Below are 19,978 nucleotides of genomic sequence, written 5' to 3' on the forward strand. Positions count from 1 at the left end.
GTCCTAAAGCAAAAAGTAGCACACATGAGCTCCTCACACTCCCGGCAGTGCACTGAGCTCCTCACACTCCAGCGCAGCGTGCACTGAGTCTGCAACAAATTCTGCTCAGTGAGGGTCTGCAAACAAAGGTTCAACTGATGAACTGAACTGATTTTATAGGGATGTTTTCTAAGCACAGAAGCACAAAAAAGAACAAGCAGAAACAATTCTTAAATAAATCTGCAAGTTTTATTTAGCATATATGCGACTCATTTCCAACCTGTGGCTTCTCACTTTGATTTGTCCGTAGGTTCAGGAAGATGACAATGCACACTCTGCCTTCCCTGAGCCCCCCACGGCAGCTGAGCGCTGCTCCGTGTGCTCAGATCGTCAGGAGCTGGATTACACGTACCCGGACGGACTGGAACTGCTCTGCTGCAGATTCAGGAGACGACGGCAGAGAGGGGCTGGCCGAGGCGTCGTCCGAATTCCATTTCTGTGTGACGAGAAGCGGTTTGTTCCCAACAGCTGCAACATCCCCGGCTCGCTTCCGTGGTGAGTACCGATGGCGCACAAATGGCAGCCCGAGGAAATCGTGTTCAGGGCTCTAAGTGGCTGGGACAGGGTCTGATGTTTTGTTTTGCATCTGTATGACGATTAGTACGACAGGGCTCTGAGGGATGACATGGCAACACAGAATTAAAAACTCCTCGATAGGATTACATTGACTTCTAGGAAAAGACAAAAGCCTGTCACCCTTCTGAAATCTGCTTTTAATCCAAAGCACACGGATTGTCACTATACTGCACCTTCCAGCTTTTCAAAGCAGCTTACTTCTGAAGACCAGGAAACATTGATTTCTACAGAAACAATGGGCAACCCCCAGGCTAATTTAAGCACTACTCTTTAATAGGGGATCTGCCAGCGTGCCAGTCCAGCTTCAAGTGCGCTTTATTTCAGTCTAACATCCCCACAAAATTCTTCTCACATCTTCCAACCCTGAAATCTTCTTTTTCCCTAAGGCTTCTCATCATTAGCAATTTCCAAGTAACATGGTATTTTTACAACATTCAAAAATGTCATGCTGGACTGTGCTAGACAGTAATCTGCAAATATAAGCTTAGCAAAGATTGAATTGACTTGTCCAGAGAAAAAACCTACAAGTGAACACCCACACCTGCCTACAAAGAGCTAACAAGCCCCTGGCAGCTACCACATCAAAGCACAGTGGATGTTTCTAATAGAGGGTAAGGATAACAATACCACCTTTTGTTCTCTCCAGCTTGTTTTCCCTGCAGTCATATTTTGCTTCTTATGATTTTTTTAGTCTCTGTATCTTCTTGGACAGCACCGAGCCTGACGACAAGGACACGAGAGTCTTTCCCTGCCGTAGGGAGAGAACCAGGAAAACAGTTAAAAAAAGAACAGGGTAGTTTGAAATTCATACTTCCAGTGAGAAGCAGCGCCTAACAAACAGAACAAAAGCAAACAAAGCACGATACCTCCCTGGGGACAGAAGACTTATAAACCCTCCAGGATTTACGACCAACCCCTTCAGGACAGCAGCCAAGTGTCCCATGAGGTGGTGCTGCACCAAAGAACGATCTGACAGGTTCCAAAGAGTCAAATGCACAATATTTTGCAAAGCCGTGAAATCTTGCAAAATAACAAAAATACAGTTGATATAAACTACAGGGCAAGAGTACAAGTGTTCACTTTAAGAGCTGGAACCATGCAGGTGAGCACCTGATAACTGGATCCTCACCAGAGTTTGAACCCTTCGGTACACAGAAGGGTTTTCCCCAGAAATTTCACAGACTGAGTTTTGATAGAAGCACACTTGCCAGATCCTCAGAAGCATCACCCATTCTCCAGGTGTCTGCAGAGAACTGCAAATGGCTCTCACGTAGTTTGAGCTGGTTCTCCAAGGTCTCAGGGTGAATTTCACCAGATGCAACCAAATCGGGCGACTCCCAGTGGGACAGAAGGAACCCAAAGTTTGGGTAAGCAGAGCTGCAGCAAATACTGAGGAAACAAACATAACAGCGTAAAAAATAATAAACCATCCTTTTTTTTTCTCTTGCTTTTGTTTTTTTCTTATTCAGATCAGCATAGCAATTAAAGAGAAGGTGACAAACTCACCATTACTGAACATTTCATCATCTGTAAGCCGAGCATCCTTAGCATAGAGGACTCCAAAGTTAAAATTCACCGATCCCTGGGAAATAAAACCAAATATTGTATGATAAACAGTCAAACAGAAGACATAAAAATTTGTTTCCTCTAAGGACTTTCAGGTATGTATGTATCTTTGCATACATCCTACACATTAGAACATACACTTTATACCATCACCTGATACATAATATTTTACCTTTAAATTTTGATAGTATAGCATGAATTTTTAACTTAAATTGGTGATCTATTATTATTAAGTTGGTACTGAAAGTTATTTCTGCTGTCACGTTCAAAAAAACTTTTTTTTTTTTTTTTACTGTAATGAGCAATCGATTTCAAAGTCATCACAAGCCCATCAAAATACAAAGCTGTATTCACTGGACGGGTCTGTGAGCTAGAAGTAGTTAGGCTTGTACTTCCCTCTTGTTCTTCCAGAACCGATAAATCCTGTCAACAAAACCAGGATCTTTAGCCCACTGCTGTGAAAGATTCTACAAGGATGATGGTTTGATTTGTGTTTACAAGTTTTGATTTGAAATGGCCAGTTCAATGGATAAAGACAGTTTAAGTAGTATTACGTTACTATTATTATTATTTCTATTATTATTTTTACTATTACTACTACTATTATTATCACCTGCTACTGGAAGAAACAAACCAGTCGTACCTATACTTAATTACTTTTATTTCCAGAAAATAATAAAGAAAAAGAACCAAACCAAAAAAAGTCACTTCCTACCTTTTATATCAAGGGAGGAAAAATTTCTCTTGGGCTCTTCTCCAATTTATCAAGACTCATAGCACTGAAAGGCAAACAAAACAGTGCTTTATAGAAGGGCAAGTGCACATTTCAAGGCTGAACCACCAACCGATTGCAGTGACAGCAGTTACAACATGAATCGTTCCGAGAGCCTCTGTTAAATGCAATGTTCTGTGGAACTGCCTTTTCTTTCCCAAAATACTAACTTCCAACACTTCCTAAACGTATTTGGTATTTTAAAACAACAGAAGTTAGTGAGACACTGTGTGGAGGTCAGGTTTAAATTTATTTCCTTCTAAAGCACAGAGCTCTGTTCCATCACCCTTCACTTCGGCTCTGCACTGAATCACGGTGAGCATTTGAGGAGTGCTCAATAACCAATTCTATTTCTCTCTTTTTCTAGTTCTCTCTATTCCTGAATAATTAAAGACAAGTCCAATGAAAAATGACAAGTTCAGCATCAAAGTCACACTTTTTCCCTTTGTCTGGTCAAGAACAGGCTCTAAATCCACTTAGTGCTGCCTGCAACGATTAAGACGTGCAAAACCATTTTTACATGTTTTATAGGTTTATCATAAAAGCCACGGAACGCAAGCTCTGAATTACAGGAAAAGGTACACAGTCAAATATCTAAAGGGATCACTTATTTGTAAATGCATACCTTGACAGAGATCGCACTGAGAACGTTTCTGTGGGACTCTAAGGGAGACATATTTTCTGAGTACCCTGTAAACAAGAAAAGCTAGGATATATTACAGGACACACCCACTTTTTCTACATATTCAAATAGGATTTTTAATAAAAACAACTCAGTTGAAAAAGAAAGAAGAAAACCAAGGTCATTTTACTCAGCTATATTTACTCCCAATTTACAGAAAAAAAAAAAGTCACGGGTGCTGCAAAGAAAAAAAAAGTGAACCATAAACGCCTACAGTACAGTTTTAAAACAAGTGCTTGGATAAAAGAATCTCATGGAACGTGAAGTAGAAAAAAAGTGAAACCACTATCAGACCTGCCTATTTTCTCACCTTGGTACAAGAAAATCCTAAAAGCAGTATAAAGTCACTGCCTAAAACCGGTCATGGGATGTAACCAAGAACAATTTAGGCATTTGCTAATCTAGACAGAAACCTTTTCTGGATGCTAGTGTCAAATCACAAGTTTTGTCTTTCAGAAGCCCGACAATGCTGGAAAGCACTTTCCCTGGGGCTGGGGAGGGCAGGGGCAGAAGGGGATGAGTTTGCAGATCGCACCTGTGCCATCGGAAGGATACAGCCCGCCTGCTCCCTGCGCTGGGCATTCTCCCGGCCATCTCTGGCTTTACCGCTCAGCGCCGCTCCATCCGTTTGCATGGCAGAAAGAGCCTCGAGCACTAGCGCAGGCAGCAGCCCAGTCATTCCGGCGATATCGCAGCGCTCTCTGCTCGCAACGCCCAACACGCGGCGGAGCCGCCTCCGCCCGCAGCACCGGCAGCAGCCCGAGGGAGACGGCTGCAGCTCGGGGGCTGCTGCGCCTCCGCCAGCCTGAGGGCAGCCGCCCCACCGGGACCGCGGGAGCGCCCGGCGCCGCTCGCCCGGGGCGGCTCCTGCAGCTCCCGGCCCGCGGCAGCAAAGCACCGCCTCGCCCTCCGCCATCGCTACCGCTGAGTAAGGCCGAAGAACCGGACCGACGCCCCTTCCGCGCTGCTCAGCTCCGTGCGGGCGGCCAGACGGAGGTTTCGCCCCTCCGGCGTCGCCGCCGCGGCGCCGTCCCGCGCACAGCCCGGCGCGGCCGCCTGGCACGCCAGCCACTCATGCGCCGCGTCAGCCGTTGCGTCACACGCCTCGCCGGCAGCAGGGCCTGCCGGGAGTTGTAGTCTCGGGCTGACAGCCACTGCTCCGTCCTCCGCCACCGGGAGCTGCAGTCCCTCCCGGGCATCAAACGGGTCCTTCGCCCCAGGGCGGGGAAGGACCTGAGGCAGCAACGCTCCTCCCGAATGCCCTCTCTTTTTCGCTCCAACTCTTTTTTCCTTTTTCACTCTGCTTTTCACCCCTTCCCTTCCCTCTTGTGGTCCTGATTCCTTTCCTTTCCTTCCCTTTTTTCTATTTCTGATCTTGGTTTTCCTTTCTAGCTTTAGAATAAAAAAGCAGCACTAGAAACTTTCGGGCTACCTGGCAGTAAAAAAAACCTCCAAAACGAAAATGATTTAAAGAAAAATATTTATTCCCTGGGAGCCTGAAATTTTCTACTGCTGCACATGACATAGAGCTTTTATTCCTTCTTATAGAGTTGATATTTTATACTTACTTTATACAGCGCCCCCTGACGTGTGCCCCGGAGACCTGCAGGGAGAGCGCTGCGGCGTCCTTCGGTTCTGTTTAAAGAAACTCGGCTCAATTCGGCTTGCTTCGGCTCTTGGTCTAAACTCGTTTCAGTTCGGCTCTTCGGCCCAACTCGGCACGCTTGGGCTAAACTCGGTCAGACTCGGCGCATTGTCTAAATGCGGCCAGTGTCGGCTACCCTCGGCTATCGATTCCAGTCGGCTATCATCGGCTCTTAGTGTAAACTCGGATGTTTTCGGCCACACTCGGCTCTTCGGCTCAAGTCGGCTCTGTTCGGCCACACTCGGCTCTTCGGCTCAAGTCGGCTCTGTTCGGCCACACTCGGCTCTTCGCCTCTACCGAACAATTCGGCCCCGCTCGAAATATACCTATTTTTACATTGGAAGTATACATTTCTCTTAGGATTTTTACTTCTCTAACACTTGCAGGATTCAAAATAAAACCCCTGCGTCCACCCATACATGCCAAATACAAACCCCTTTCATTTCAACTGTATTTCATTTTTTTTTTAAATAATATTTTTCAAATTTAGATCCACATTTATATTTAAATTCTATACTGATGTGTGTTCGATTTTGCATTTCTATTTTCCCATTTATTTATACATTTATATTCTATGTTACAACTCTTCCTATTACTTCTATTTTTTTTCGTATTTTTATTCAGATCTTTATATATTTATTATATCTTTCTGTGTGAGGATTTTTACTTCTGTAGCACTTCCATTATTTAAAATAAAACCCCTGCCTCCACCCACGTTAAAGCCAAAAAGAAAACCCTTTCTTCTCAACTGTATTTCAATATTTTTTAAAATTCTATTTTTCAGGTCCATATTCACATTTACATTTAAAATGTATACTTACGTATGCTGTTATTTGTATTCTCCATTACATCTCTTCCTATTATCTCTATTTACTTATATTTTGTGTTTATATCTATATTTATATCTTGATTGTATATCTCAATATTGAGAAATATATACCAATAATATCTACATTCATATCATTTAAAATAAAAACCCTGCCTCTAACCCAGTAAGAATAAAAAAAACCCCAACCCTTTCTTTCAAACAATATTTAAATAGGTTTTATCCTTATGTCTGATTTTTATATTCCTATTTGCATTTATAATGTACATTAATGTATATTGCTTACTTATACATTTATCTTTATCAATCTCAATTTGTACATAAATTTATATTCTATATTACATCTGATGCGAGCAGTTATATATTTTTATACATATTTTTATACATTGACTATATATTTCTGCGTCAAGATTTTTACTTCTGTAACACTTATTTAAAATAAAACCCCTGCCTCTACTTAAATAAAAGCCAAAAAATTCCCTTTCTTTTAAACTATACTTACCTATTTTTATATTTATATTCCCATTTATAATTTATATTGCCGTATCATGTTATTTATATTCTATACTACAACTCTTCATATTACTTACCTATATTTATAGTTCAATTTGTAGTCATAGTTTAGCAATCTCCCTTTATATATTTATTATCTATTTCTATCTTAAGATTCACATTTCTATAACACTTCTATTATTTAAAATAAAACTCCTGCCTCTAACCAAATCAAAACCAAGGACACTTCTTTATTTCAACCACATTTAAAATTTAACAAGTAACTTTATCTTTCAAAATTATAATCATATTTAGATTGATAATTTTTATTCATTATATTCATAGATATTATATATATCTTAGGGAGAATGCCCTCTAATATAAGCATAGATAGAAAATTTCTGTATTGTATATTTCTTTTACTTGGATTTATTTAATATCAATATTTATAGATATTTGTATTTCCCTATATATTTGTATCTGAATTTTTATTTTTTTCTATTTATATGATTTATTAATAAAAACAGGTCTACAACCTAATAAAACCCCCAATTTAACTATATTTAAGTATTTTTATATTTACAATCTATATTTATATATCTTTGTGCATATATATAATAGACTATCATTTATCTATGTGATAATATCTTACAATTCCATACCATGAATTATAGTTTTATATATGTATCTGTTCTCTATATTTATGTTTACCACTCTAATGTTATATTTCTTTTTAAATGTATATTTATTTCTATTTCCATCTCTATATTAAACCATATGAATTCATTAACCCATCACTTCAGAGCCACAACAATACCGTACCTTTGTCAGCACCGGCACGCAGCACACGCTCATCCCATCGCAGCACATCAAAACAAAACCTATTTTTATTACTAACGGAACAAACATCCCACAACACTGAACCCTCATAAACACTCAAATAAACCTAACCCAAAATAAATTTTAAATCCCACTTCAACTAGCCCAAAACCTGCGCACATGCTCATCATAAACGTCCTCCTAAACCAATATCTCAAAAACCCCAAAAACCTCAAATACACCTTGAAAATGACACAACTGCTAAGAAAAACAAACACCCACTAAAAATTAAATCAAACCAACTCACTAGACTCAAAACTAAACAGTACTAAAAGAAGCCCCCAAAGCTCTACCTTTATGCTAATGCACAAATAAAAACCAATAATCTATAAAACTTAATTTAAAATTAAAAGAAAACTAATTCAAAGCATAAAAATAAAAAATCTAAACTGTTAAAATACTAAAAAATATCTCTACCCAAATTAAAAAACATATTGCCTACAAAAACCCACCACGTGAATACCCCTGTCACCAAAAATAAAACTAAAAAAACCTATCGAACCAGAAAGAAAATGGAACTTAGGAAAACCAAAACCATAACGTTCAAGTACTCACACCACATCCCTTACCGGACAGCAACTATAAACAACATCAAACCATACAATCAATTCTAAAAACCACCTTAAAACCACTACATTGAAAAACCTGTCAAAAATTAAACACTGCATTTAACAAAAGCCATCGAATAAATTCACACCCACAAACTCCGGCAGCCCAGCTGGCCCAACCAAAGCTGGATGTTTATGCATACAGTAAACAAAGCCAAAACCCCAGTAATACCTATCACAAGTCTGTGAAAGAAACCTATTGAAATCAATCCTGTCTCAAATACAAACCAACCCATCCAGAAAGTTAGTTCACTCAAAAAACAACTTACACTGAGTTAATCATACCAAGAAATTAAACAACACACCATATACCACCAATGAATATAATAGTCAGGTAAAGAAAAACTACTTTTTTTTTCTTTTTTTTATTTAAACTAACTTCTTTTATTAGCTAGAACAAAAGATTTTGCCAGGCCTGTAACAACAACAACTTCTTTTTCTTCTTCACCTTCTGAAATGTCCCTTCTCACTCCCAAATTCCTTTCAACTCCTGAGTTTACATCCAAGCAAAAAGCAAAATTCGTGCGCTCGCGCATTCGATGCTCCTGTCAGATTCTCTGCTTCCCTCCACATCTTCTTACGCTTTCAGCCTTCACGCCGTCCTGCCGTGATGAGTCTGACAGAAGAATTGGCACATGTTAACAGAGCATTTCCCTCCCTCCCTCCCTCCCTCCGGTTTCCTCAGCACATTCCAATCCATCCCAAGCCTGCAACGATGCACGCTCACCCCAAGGCTCACAGCAAGCATGCAGCAGCTCAGGCTTACTGGGCTCCAGGGCTCTGTGCCTTAGACAGCCGAGGAAACTTCTGATGAGCCTCCGTTCCAATAAACTGGGATGCAAACTCACCTCCATCTCAGAGCCTCAGTGACCTCGGCCAGCCCCTTCCTCACTTCCCTGGGTCACAATCACTTCCAGGCAGAAGGATGCCAAGCAGGCTTTTGTCTTTTCTCTTAAGTGCCAACAGGTAAAATACGTAGGCTTTGACATAACTGATTACCCTCTCTTTGCACTCTCCCAAGGACAGTTTTAAAGAAAAGATAGAAGAAGATTGCTGCTAAATCCATATGGGATAAGGAGGAAAGCAGCAAGGATCCCAGGCCAGCAGCGTGCCCAGGCAGCGTCACGTCCCTGCCACCCTGTGACAAGGCACACAGCTGCAAAGCCCCAAAGCCTGCAGGCCCTGCAGCTGCCACACGGATGGACCCGGTTCCCTTCCCGGGTGCCCAGAGGGAAACCTGAGGGCAGGTGTCCACCCCGAGGCTGCACCCAGAGCCCCGGGCAGGGATGGAGTCGCTGACTGCCCTCTGGGGACGAGACCCTCCCTGCAGGCGACACTGCCTTGTCCTCTCCCTCCCCGTGGGACAGGGACCTCCAGGCTCTATCACCAGCCTCCTTCCGTCAGCATCCAGGTGCTGTGTTAGAGCCACAGGGGTCGAGGCTTTCCAGAACCATAGCGTCCTTTAGGCTGCAAAAGCCTTCTAAGGTCATCGAGCCCGGCTGCTGGGTCATCGAGCCCCAGCACTGCCAAGCCCCCACCCCAATCAGGTCCCGAAACACCACATCTTGCCATGCTTTAAATGTCTCCAGCAATGGGGACTGCCCTGGGCAGCCTGCTCCTATGCCTGACCACCCTTTCAGTGAACAAATTGGTCCTCAAAGCCAATCTAAGCCTTCCCTGCTGCAACTTGAGGCCATTTCCTTTTGTCACCTCACTTCTTACTGGGGAGATCTCGGTACTTAAACCTTACCTGCTCCTTCCCTAGCAGGTCTCTGGCTTGGCTCGATGAGAGGAGAAACACTCCCACCACAGGAATGGCAGCTCAGCAGCTCCCACACCAAGGCAGGCTGCAGGCAGGGAGCAGCTGTCCTCACCACAGCTCGCGGGTCAGCTCTCAGAGATTGGCTCTGCTCTTCCTCCCGGGCAGATCTCTGCTCAGTGCTTCAGAACTGGCTGTCTGGAGGAAGGGGAAAAAACAGGTTAGCCAAGAATTTTATCCCGACTTATCTGATGTCTTTGCCCGCTTTGCCTCCTCCTGACTTCCTCCTGCTAAGAAAACAGCTGCCTTTGGACTTCTAGGAGGAACTTTCACGTAATGCTTATAGAAAAGGAACTACAGAAAAGTGCCTCCTTTTTAAAGACTCAGCCAAGCAGACAGGTAACTGCAGCTTCTCCATCCCCACTGCCTGCAGAGCTGGCAGGCACCAGGCCAGCTCTGCTCCTGCTTCAAGCTGTCCCCAGCTCTGCCAGAAGAACTGAAGGCTGCTCTGGCGTTCCATTGCTCCGCTTCTCCCAAAAAGGATCCGTCAGCGCCGATACCCCTCCACGGGAAGGGCTCTTCTGTCTCACACGCTCGGTGACACGAGGCTACGCGAAGCTGCAGCAGCCTCTGCTCCACGTGGGAAGGGCTTTCTTCCTCCTCTGGCACCTGGCTGGCACAGCTTGCTCACAGATGCTGGGGCTGCCCCATCCCTGGAAGTGTTCCAGGCCCATTGGTGCTCTGGCATCAGGCTCAGAGCAACCTGCTCTATGGAACCACGTCCCTGCCCACGGCAGCAGGCTTGGAATGAGGTGATCTTTAGAGCCCCTTCCAACCTGAATTATTCCATGATTCTATCAACTCAAAACACTAGGGGAATACATCTGTAAAGGTCACTAAATACATGAAAGAATCTCCCCATCAGCAAATTTTTGAATGAATAGTATATCTACAAACAGGGAGAAATATTCTTGCTACCTGCTCTTGCTACCTTTCAGGCCTAATTTTAGCTATCACTTCAAGTTTTAAAATATTTTCTTTTGAAATTATAGGCAGTGTTCAAATTTTAGCATTTTTACACTATTGCAGAACCAAAAATTGCTGACAATCAGGCCGTGTCATTCTTTATGGAGCAGAGCCATCATGACAGAATTTCTGGGACAGAAATTTTACACGATGTCACTCCACAGAGAGCACCAAATTCCATATCAGGTGGCACTTCTGCTCCTCCACATCAGAAATCTAAACTAGGACAAGTGAAGTTTTGACTTGGCACTGTCAAAACAGACCGACTTGGCACTGGTGCCACCTTGGGTCTGGGAACCACCCTGCATACCAAAGAATTTCAGGAGCCAGCCGGCCACCCCCAGCCACAGCCCCCCCCCCACAAACCACGGCCCTTTTCCCTGGCAAACAAAACTCACCTGCCCCGCTTCTGGATGGCACACTGCAGGAGCCACGAGGCGCTATCACGTCAGCCCGACTTGGCACTGGGGCCAGCTTGGGTCTGGGAACCATCCTGCCTATCGTGGAATTTCAGGAGCCACCAGGCCACTCCCGGCTACTGGCTAACCTCGGTCTCACGCGGCTCTTTGTCCTAACGCGGCTAATGTCAGCTACACTTGGCTATCCTGGTCTCTTAAGCTAAACGCGGTTATTTTCGGCCACACTCGGCTCTTCGGAACAGTTCAGCCCGGCTCGGCTCGCTGAGGGCGGGAGAGCGGGCATGAGAGGACCCCGGCGCAGACAGGCCAGGTTAACCCAGATGCCTGTCACAAACCCGCAGAAATACGCCCGCCCGCGGCGACGCTGAGCCCACAGCATGTATCGGATACGCTTCAAACGCCACAGAAAAATCCGTCGGGGCCGCCATGACGTCGGTATTCCATACAGGCAGTTCACTTACACCCACCGGGGTCCTCCACTTCCCCGCCATCTCGAGAAGGTCAACGAAAAGTCCGAGACACCCGCGACACGCCACTCCCAGCATGGCGGCCTCTCGCCTGCCTGCCGGCGCACGCCTGCAGTACCGCGCTCTGCCCACAAGGAGGCAGCACTGCCGCCCGCCCCAGACGGGGGCGCAGCGCGCCTCGGGGCTGCGGGCAGCGACCGCGGCAAAAAAGAACAGGGGCGACCCCAGACAAAAACTGCTCTGAAATAAATGCCAAAAACCTGCCTCTTATCCGACGTGACCAAAACAAGCTCCGTTCTTTTAAATGATATTTAAATAAAGTTGATATTTCTATTTTTCGTATTTATATTCAAGTGCATATTTATAGTGGACATGGATGCAGTATGTAATTTGTACAGTATATTATGTCTATTCCTTATACTGTATTACGTCTATTCCTACTAATAATATTTATTTATCTTTTGTGTTTTTATAAATATTTTTATGTATTGATTCTATATTTATATTTTTGAAATTCTATTTCTAGAACACGTTTATTATTTAAAATTAAAATCCCTTTCTAACTCAATAAATACAAAAAACCCTTCTTTTAAACTATATTGAAATATTTTTATATTTATAGTTTGTATGACTATATTCAAATTTATATTTATAGTTTATATTGATGCATTATATTCATAACTACATATAATATGCATCTTAGTCAAAAATATACGGGAATTATTTTTTAAATTATGTACCATATATGCTGCTACCCCTTATTTTTTCTTATATTTCTAATTTTTATATAAATCTTTAATGCGCTTATGATGTATTTCTATACTTAGATTTCTACCTTTATATTATTTGTATTTGTAATTTTTACACTAAAAGCCCTGCTTTGGCAAAGAAAAAACAAAACCATCCATTATTTTAAACTACCTTAATTTTTTTTATATTTATATTTATCATAATATACAACAAATGATAGATATACCACATCCGTGTACTATATTTATATCTACTTTATATCCATCTCCTAAAATATATTTTAATAAGATATATACAGTATTACTTGCATTATATATTGTATCAATTTATGTTATTGTATATTTACAATTTATTACTAATTTTTTATATATCTGCATATAGTTGAGATACATTTCTATATTTGTATTTTTGTTTGGGTTGTATTTCCATTTATATTCTCTATTCATATATCTGTATACATACACAATACTCTATTAAAAAATAGAATAGCTAATTGTAACATATAATGACTTATGTTCCATGTTAAATTTTAAAAATTGACCGAATATATAAAAATAACGTTGGCTCATTCCCATTTCTACACATCTATTTCTTTTGTTTCAATATAGTGAGAGTTATAATTGTATATTTAAAATCCAATTCCTAAATGAAATGACAGAACAACCAGCATCAAATTCCCACCAATATCTTCCAAAAACATCGAGACACCTCCAACAGCCAAACAAGTGTCAGAGAAAAAACAAAGAACACTCTCGTCAATAACAATTCTCATCACGACCGAAAAATGGAACCAAAAGAAAAGAAAACCCTACAGAAACACACACAGCAAATTACAAAAGGTACTAAAAAAAAAGTCAAACCAATCTTCTAAACTCCAGACAGTGCCACTCACCCTGAACGTTACTAAAAAAAAAAAAAAACCGGACAAAATTCTACCTCTACACTAACTCAAAGAATAAACAATCCTCTGTAAAAATAACTTTAAAAACTGAACTAATTAACAAAATGGAAAACATCTCAACCGCTAAAAACTAAGAAATTAACTACCCTAGTAAAAAAATACTTTAAAAACCCACCATATAAATACCCATGTTCCCAAAAAAAACCCTGATAAACCATACTCAAATACATTAAAAGACAAAAACAACAACAAAAAAGAAAATGAAGAAACCAACAACAAGAATAATCCCAAAAACCAAATGAACTTAAATCTGCAACAAAAATATTATTCCCAACGGAATAAACCCATAGTGCCTCAAGCTATCAAAATAAAAATAACGCGTAGAAACGAACACAAAGACTAAAGACAAACGTAACCATAAACAATGTCTCCCAAATTACCCGCAACCATAAAACATACACTACAATCAAACCAACCAAATAAATAAAAGCCCTGGAAGACGATAAACACACATGCAATTCTCGAGATTAAAAACCCGCTGCTATGAACGACACGACGCTACCTCAAAAGCCCACCGAAACAAACACTACCCGCTCACGCCAATAAAAGCCACCTCAACAGAATTAAAATCCGAACCGCTGCTTCGCGCTACGACCCGTAAAAACCATTGCGCGCCTTTCTAAACATAATACCCCGGCAAAAAAACCATATCCGACTACGAAACCCAATCCGAAACGAACCTTTATCATCCCCACCGGCACCGAGAACCGCAGCACTCAGGAAGAACCGTAGCCCTTAGCGTACCCCCGCTGCAAACCGAACACAGCGATGCAATCAATGCCGAAAAAGCGCCTCCGAACCGCGGCCCCGCCCCAGCACTGCGAGCAGCCGAAGCCCGCGCTCGCTGCCGGCCCCGGACGGAGCGCGGCTCCCGCCAGGAGACCGGCTCCTCCGGCGGCTCCTCCGGCACGCGGGGCCGGCGCCGGCCCGGAGAGCCGCGCCCGCTGCCCCTGCCCGGCGGGGCCGGCACCGGGCCCGGGGGTGGCGGCGGCGCCCGAGCCCCGCGCCCGGAGCGGCCGGAGCGGCCGGCACCGCCCGGGCCGCCGCAGCAGCGCCCGCGCCGCCTCTGCCGCCCTTGGCCGGCCCGGCCGCGCCAAATCCCCCGTGCGCCCCGGCAGCTGCCCGGGCCGTGCCAGCGCCGCTCCCGAGCGGCAACGTTCCGGCCCGGGCCGCGGCCACCACAAGCGCCCTCCCATGCAGCGGCACGGCCCCCTTGCAGCCCTGCAAACGCTGCCACAGCTGCAGCTTCCCGCAACCGAAGCCCGAAACTGACGCCGCAGGCGGGGCTCGCCTCCCTTCAACAAGGGCAAAGAAGTGTCCTCTCCCCTTCACGTTCGTCCCCTACGAGAGCACAAAAGAAGGGGCGCTCCTCAAATGAAAGCCTTCGACTGATGGCAAAGGGCCATTTCCACCTCCATTCAAAGCCTTGAAAAGGAGGGACACCACGGCTGCCCCCTCCATTTCAACCCTAGGGTGATGAAAATGGGGTGGCTGCCTTCAAACCAAACCCATAACACCACAAGAATACTTTTCCCATTCCCCTTCAAATAGAACGCAGGGATTCCCTGTCACCCCCGGGATACCCCCAACAGCCTGGAAAAGGCAGCTTTTCCTGCAATCAACGCCCTTAAAACCACAAGTGAAGAGGGATCCCCTCAGTTCAAACGCAGACAATAAAAGAAGAGGAGCTGCTTCCTCCTCCTTAATCCCTTTCGTCCTCATAAGCTCCATTTCTGCTCCTGGGGAAGCGGGGAGGGACTGGCAAGATGAAATTGCAAAGGGGAAGGACAAAATTCCCCGCTCCAAACCCACACGGGCTCACCTGCTCGGCTGCTGCTCCCCGGCACAAAGATTCGTCCCTCGGCACAAACCCCTCCACTCAGCAGCTCCATGCAAAAATGTACAGAGGCAAACTCTCCCCCCGTTAAAACCGCCTCGCCCCGGCAAGAGCCACCCCCTCATCATCCTCACAGCTCACACCTGGGCTGCTCCGAGCCCTCATCATCCTCACACTCACACCTGGGCTGCTCCGAGCCTCTCATCATCCTCACACTCACACCTGGGCTGCTCCGAGCCCTCATCATCCTCACACTCACACCTGGGCTGCTCCGAGCCCTCATCATCCTCACACTCACACCTGGGCTGCTCCGAGCCCTCATCATCCTCACACTCACACCTGGGCTGCTCCGAGCCCCCATCATATATTTGTCATATTTATATTCGCTTTTAGATTTAGAATTTATATTACTGTATAATATTTATTATATTGTATATTACATCTTTTCATGTTACTTACATAGATTTCTATTTCTATTTCTTTTTAAATTCATAGTTTAGTATTACATCTTTAGATTTTTATTATATATTTCTCTGTGCCAATTTAGATTTCTATAGTACTTATATTATTTATATTAAAACCCCTGCCTCTAACGAAAGAAAAACCAAAGACACCCCTTTATTTAAACCACATTTAAAATTTTAAAAATAATTTTGTTTGTCGTAATTCTATTCACATTTACATTTGTAATTTTCATTTATTATATTTATAGATATCTTATAGATTGGAGAGAATACCTTTTTATATAATAATAGATATATTTTTTTTCACAACATATTTCTTTTACTTATATTTACGTATATTAAATATTTATCGACATCGATATATATAGGATATAATTGGATTTCAATTTTTATACCTTTTATGAAATCTCCAGCCTATACCCCAATAAAAGCCAAACAATCCCCAATTTATTTAAACTAGATTTAAACATCAATCCTGTCACGGCTGCATTGCACAGCAGTGCCCCGAGCTAATCTGACACTTGTTCATCTCCTGTACCTGAGACTGAACCCGCTCACCTTGATCGCACCTGGCAGAACCATTTTCGTACCTTTTCCTGGCATTGCTTGGGTTTTCTCTTGCCTTTTTTGTGGCCTCTATTGCCTCTCTTTCTTGCCTTGTTTCTTGGGGCTTTTACTCCCTTTTTCCTTGACGTTTTCTGGCATTTCTTGGGTTCTTTTCTTCGTTTCTTCTTGCCCATCTTGGGGGGTTTTTTCTGTTTGTTTCTGGGGTTTTTTTCCGGAAATTTTCATCCCCATCCTGGTTTTTTTGTTTTTTTTTTTTTGTTTTGTTTTTTTTTGGGTTTTTTTTTTTTTTTTTTTTTCTGATTTTATTTCTTGCCCATCTTGGGGATTTTTTCTGGGTTTTTTCTTGCGCATCTCCAAGTCTTTATCCTTTTTTTTTTTTTTTTTCCCCTGCGTTTCTCCTTGCCCTCCTTGGTTTTTTTTTTTTGGCCTGCCTGCCTTCCTTCCTTCCTGCCTTCCTATCCTTCTTTCTTTCTTCATTTCAGTTCCATTCCTTATTTTCTTGTTTTCCTTTTCTTTCTTTCTTTCCCTCTATGTCTAATCTTGGTTTTCCTTTCTAGCTTTAGAATAAAAAAGCAGCACTAAAAACTTTCGGGCTACCTGGCAGTAAAAAAAAAACTGCAAAACGAAAATGATGTAAAGAAAACTATTTACTCCCTGGGAGCCTGAAATTTTCTACTGCTGTACGTGACATAGAGCTTTTATTCCTTCTTATAGATAGTTGATATTTTATACTTACTTTATACAGCGCCCCCTGCCGTGTGATCCGGAGACCTGCAGGGAGAGCGCTGCGGCGTCCTTCGGTTCTGTTTAAAGAAACTCGGCTCAATTCGGCTTGCTTCGGCTCTTGGTCTAAACTCGTTTCAGTTCGGCTCTTCGGCCCAACTCGGCACGCTTGGGCTAAACTCGGTCACACTCGGCGCATTGTCTAAATGCGGCCAGTGTCGGCTACCCTCGGCTATCGATTTCAGTCGGCTATCATCGGCTCTTAGTGTAAACTCGGATGTTTACGGCCACACTCGGCTCTTCGGCTCAAGTCGGCTCTGTTCGGCCACACTCGGCTCTTCGGCTCAAGTCGGCTCTGTTCGGCCACACTCGGCTCTTCGCCTCTACCGAACAATTCGGCCCCGCTCGAAATATACCTATTTTTACATTGGAAGTATACATTTCTCTTAGGATTTTTACTTCTCTAACACTTGCAGGATTCAAAATAAAACCCCTGCGTCCACCCATACATGCCAAATACAAACCCCTTTCATTTCAACTGTATTTCATTTTTTTTTAAAATAATATTTTTCAAATTTAGATCCACATTTATATTTAAATTCTATACTGATGTGTGTTCGATTTTGCATTTCTATTTTCCCATTTATTTATACATTTATATTCTATGTTACAACTCTTCCTATTACTTCTATTTTTTTTCGTATTTTTATTCAGATCTTTATATATTTATTATATCTTTCTGTGTGAGGATTTTTACTTCTGTAGCACTTCCATTATTTAAAATAAAACCCCTGCCTCCACCCACGTTAAAGCCAAAAAGAAAACCCTTTCTTCTCAACTGTATTTCAATATTTTTTAAAATTCTATTTTTCAGGTCCATATTCACATTTACATTTAAAATGTATACTTACGTATGCTGTTATTTGTATTCTCCATTACATCTCTTCCTATTATCTCTATTTACTTATATTTTGTGTTTATATCTATATTTATATCTTGATTGTATATCTCAATATTGAGAAATATATACCAATAATATCTACATTCATATCATTTAAAATAAAAACCCTGCCTCTAACCCAGTAAGAATAAAAAAAACCCCAACCCTTTCTTTCAAACAATATTTAAATAGGTTTTATCCTTATGTCTGATTTTTATATTCCTATTTGCATTTATAATGTACATTAATGTATATTGCTTACTTATACATTTATCTTTATCAATCTCAATTTGTACATAAATTTATATTCTATATTACATCTGATGCGAGCAGTTATATATTTTTATACATATTTTTATACATTGACTATATATTTCTGCGTCAAGATTTTTACTTCTGTAACACTTATTTAAAATAAAACCCCTGCCTCTACTTAAATAAAAGCCAAAAAATTCCCTTTCTTTTAAACTATACTTACCTATTTTTATATTTATAATCCCATTTATAATTTATATTGCCGTATCATGTTATTTTTATTCTATACTACAACTCTTCATATTACTTACCTATATTTATAGTTCAATTTGTAGTCATAGTTTAGCAATCTCCCTTTATATATTTATTATCTATTTCTATTTAAGATTCACATTTCTATAACACTTCTATTATTTAAAATAAAACTCCTGCCTCTAACCAAATAAAAACCAAGGACACTTCTTTATTTCAACCACATTTAAAATTTAACAAGTAACTTTATCTTTCAAAATTATAATCATATTTAGATTGATAATTTTTATTCATTATATTCATAGATATTATATATATCTTAGGGAGAATGCCCTCTAATATAATCATAGATAGAAAATTTCTGTATTGTATATTTCTTTTACTTAGATTTATTTAATATCAATATTTATAGATATTTGTATTTCCCTATATATTTGTATCTGAATTTTTATTTTATTTCTATTTATATGATTTATTAATAAAAACAGGTCTACAACCTAATAAAACCCCCAATTTAACTATATTTAAGTATTTTTATATTTACAATCTATATTTATATATCTTTGTGCATATATATAATAGACTATCATTTATCTATGTGATAATATCTTACAATTCCATACCATGAATTATAGTTTTATATATGTATCTGTTCTCTATATTTATGTTTACCACTCTAATGTTATATTTCTTTTTAAATGTATATTTATTTCTATTTCCATCTCTATATTAAACCATATAAATAAGCCACAACAATACCGTACCTTTGTCAGCACCGGCACGCAGCACACGCTCATCCCATCGCAGCACATCAAAACAAAACATATTTTTATCACTAACGGAACAAACATCCCACAACACTGAACCCTCATGAACACTCAAATAAACCTAACCCAAAATAAATTTTAAATACCACTTCAACTAGCCCAAAACCTGCGCACATGCTCATCATAAACGTCCTCCTAAACCAGTATCTCAAAAACCCCAAAAACCTCAAATACACCTTGAAAATGACACAACTGCTAAGAAAAACAAACACCCACTAAAAATTAAACCAAACCAACTCACTAGACTCAAAACTGTACAACTGACCCTAAACAGTACTAAAAGAAGCCCCCAAAGCTCTACCTTTATGCTAATGCACAAATAAAAACCAATAATCTATAAAACTTAATTTAAAATTAAAAGAAAACTAATTCAAAGCATAAAAATAAAAAATCTAAACTGTTAAAATACTAAAAAATATCACTACCCAAATTAAAAAACATATTGCCTATAAAAACCCACCATGTAAATACCCCTGTCACCAAAAATAAAACTAAAAAAACCTATCGAACCAGAAAGAAAACAGAACTTAGGAAAACCAAAACCATAAGGTTCAAGTACTCACACCACATCCCTTACCGGACAGCAACTATAAACAACATCAAACCATACAATCAATTCTAAAAACCACCTTAAAACCACTACATT

The 19,978-nt window shown here is 41.2% G+C and overlaps 2 long non-coding RNA genes across 2 annotated transcripts; both read right to left on the reverse strand.

Annotated features, from left to right (window-relative positions):
• Positions 1–224: 224 nt before the first annotated feature.
• Positions 225–6,091, reverse strand: LOC141727105 (uncharacterized). Its single transcript, XR_012578152.1, has 5 exons — positions 5,204–6,091; positions 3,579–3,643; positions 2,897–2,960; positions 2,122–2,197; positions 225–2,004 (listed from the first exon to the last, which is right to left on the reverse strand). It is a non-coding gene; the product is annotated as an uncharacterized LOC141727105 (long non-coding RNA).
• A 2,372-nt stretch (positions 6,092–8,463) lies between these two features.
• Positions 8,464–13,770, reverse strand: LOC141727098 (uncharacterized). Its single transcript, XR_012578142.1, has 3 exons — positions 11,269–13,770; positions 9,836–10,042; positions 8,464–8,701 (listed from the first exon to the last, which is right to left on the reverse strand). It is a non-coding gene; the product is annotated as an uncharacterized LOC141727098 (long non-coding RNA).
• Between the last annotated feature and the right edge of the window lie 6,208 nt (positions 13,771–19,978).

This window comes from Zonotrichia albicollis, chromosome Z, assembly GCF_047830755.1.
Source record: "Zonotrichia albicollis isolate bZonAlb1 chromosome Z, bZonAlb1.hap1, whole genome shotgun sequence".
In the NCBI taxonomy this organism is placed as follows: domain Eukaryota; kingdom Metazoa; phylum Chordata; class Aves; order Passeriformes; family Passerellidae; genus Zonotrichia; species Zonotrichia albicollis.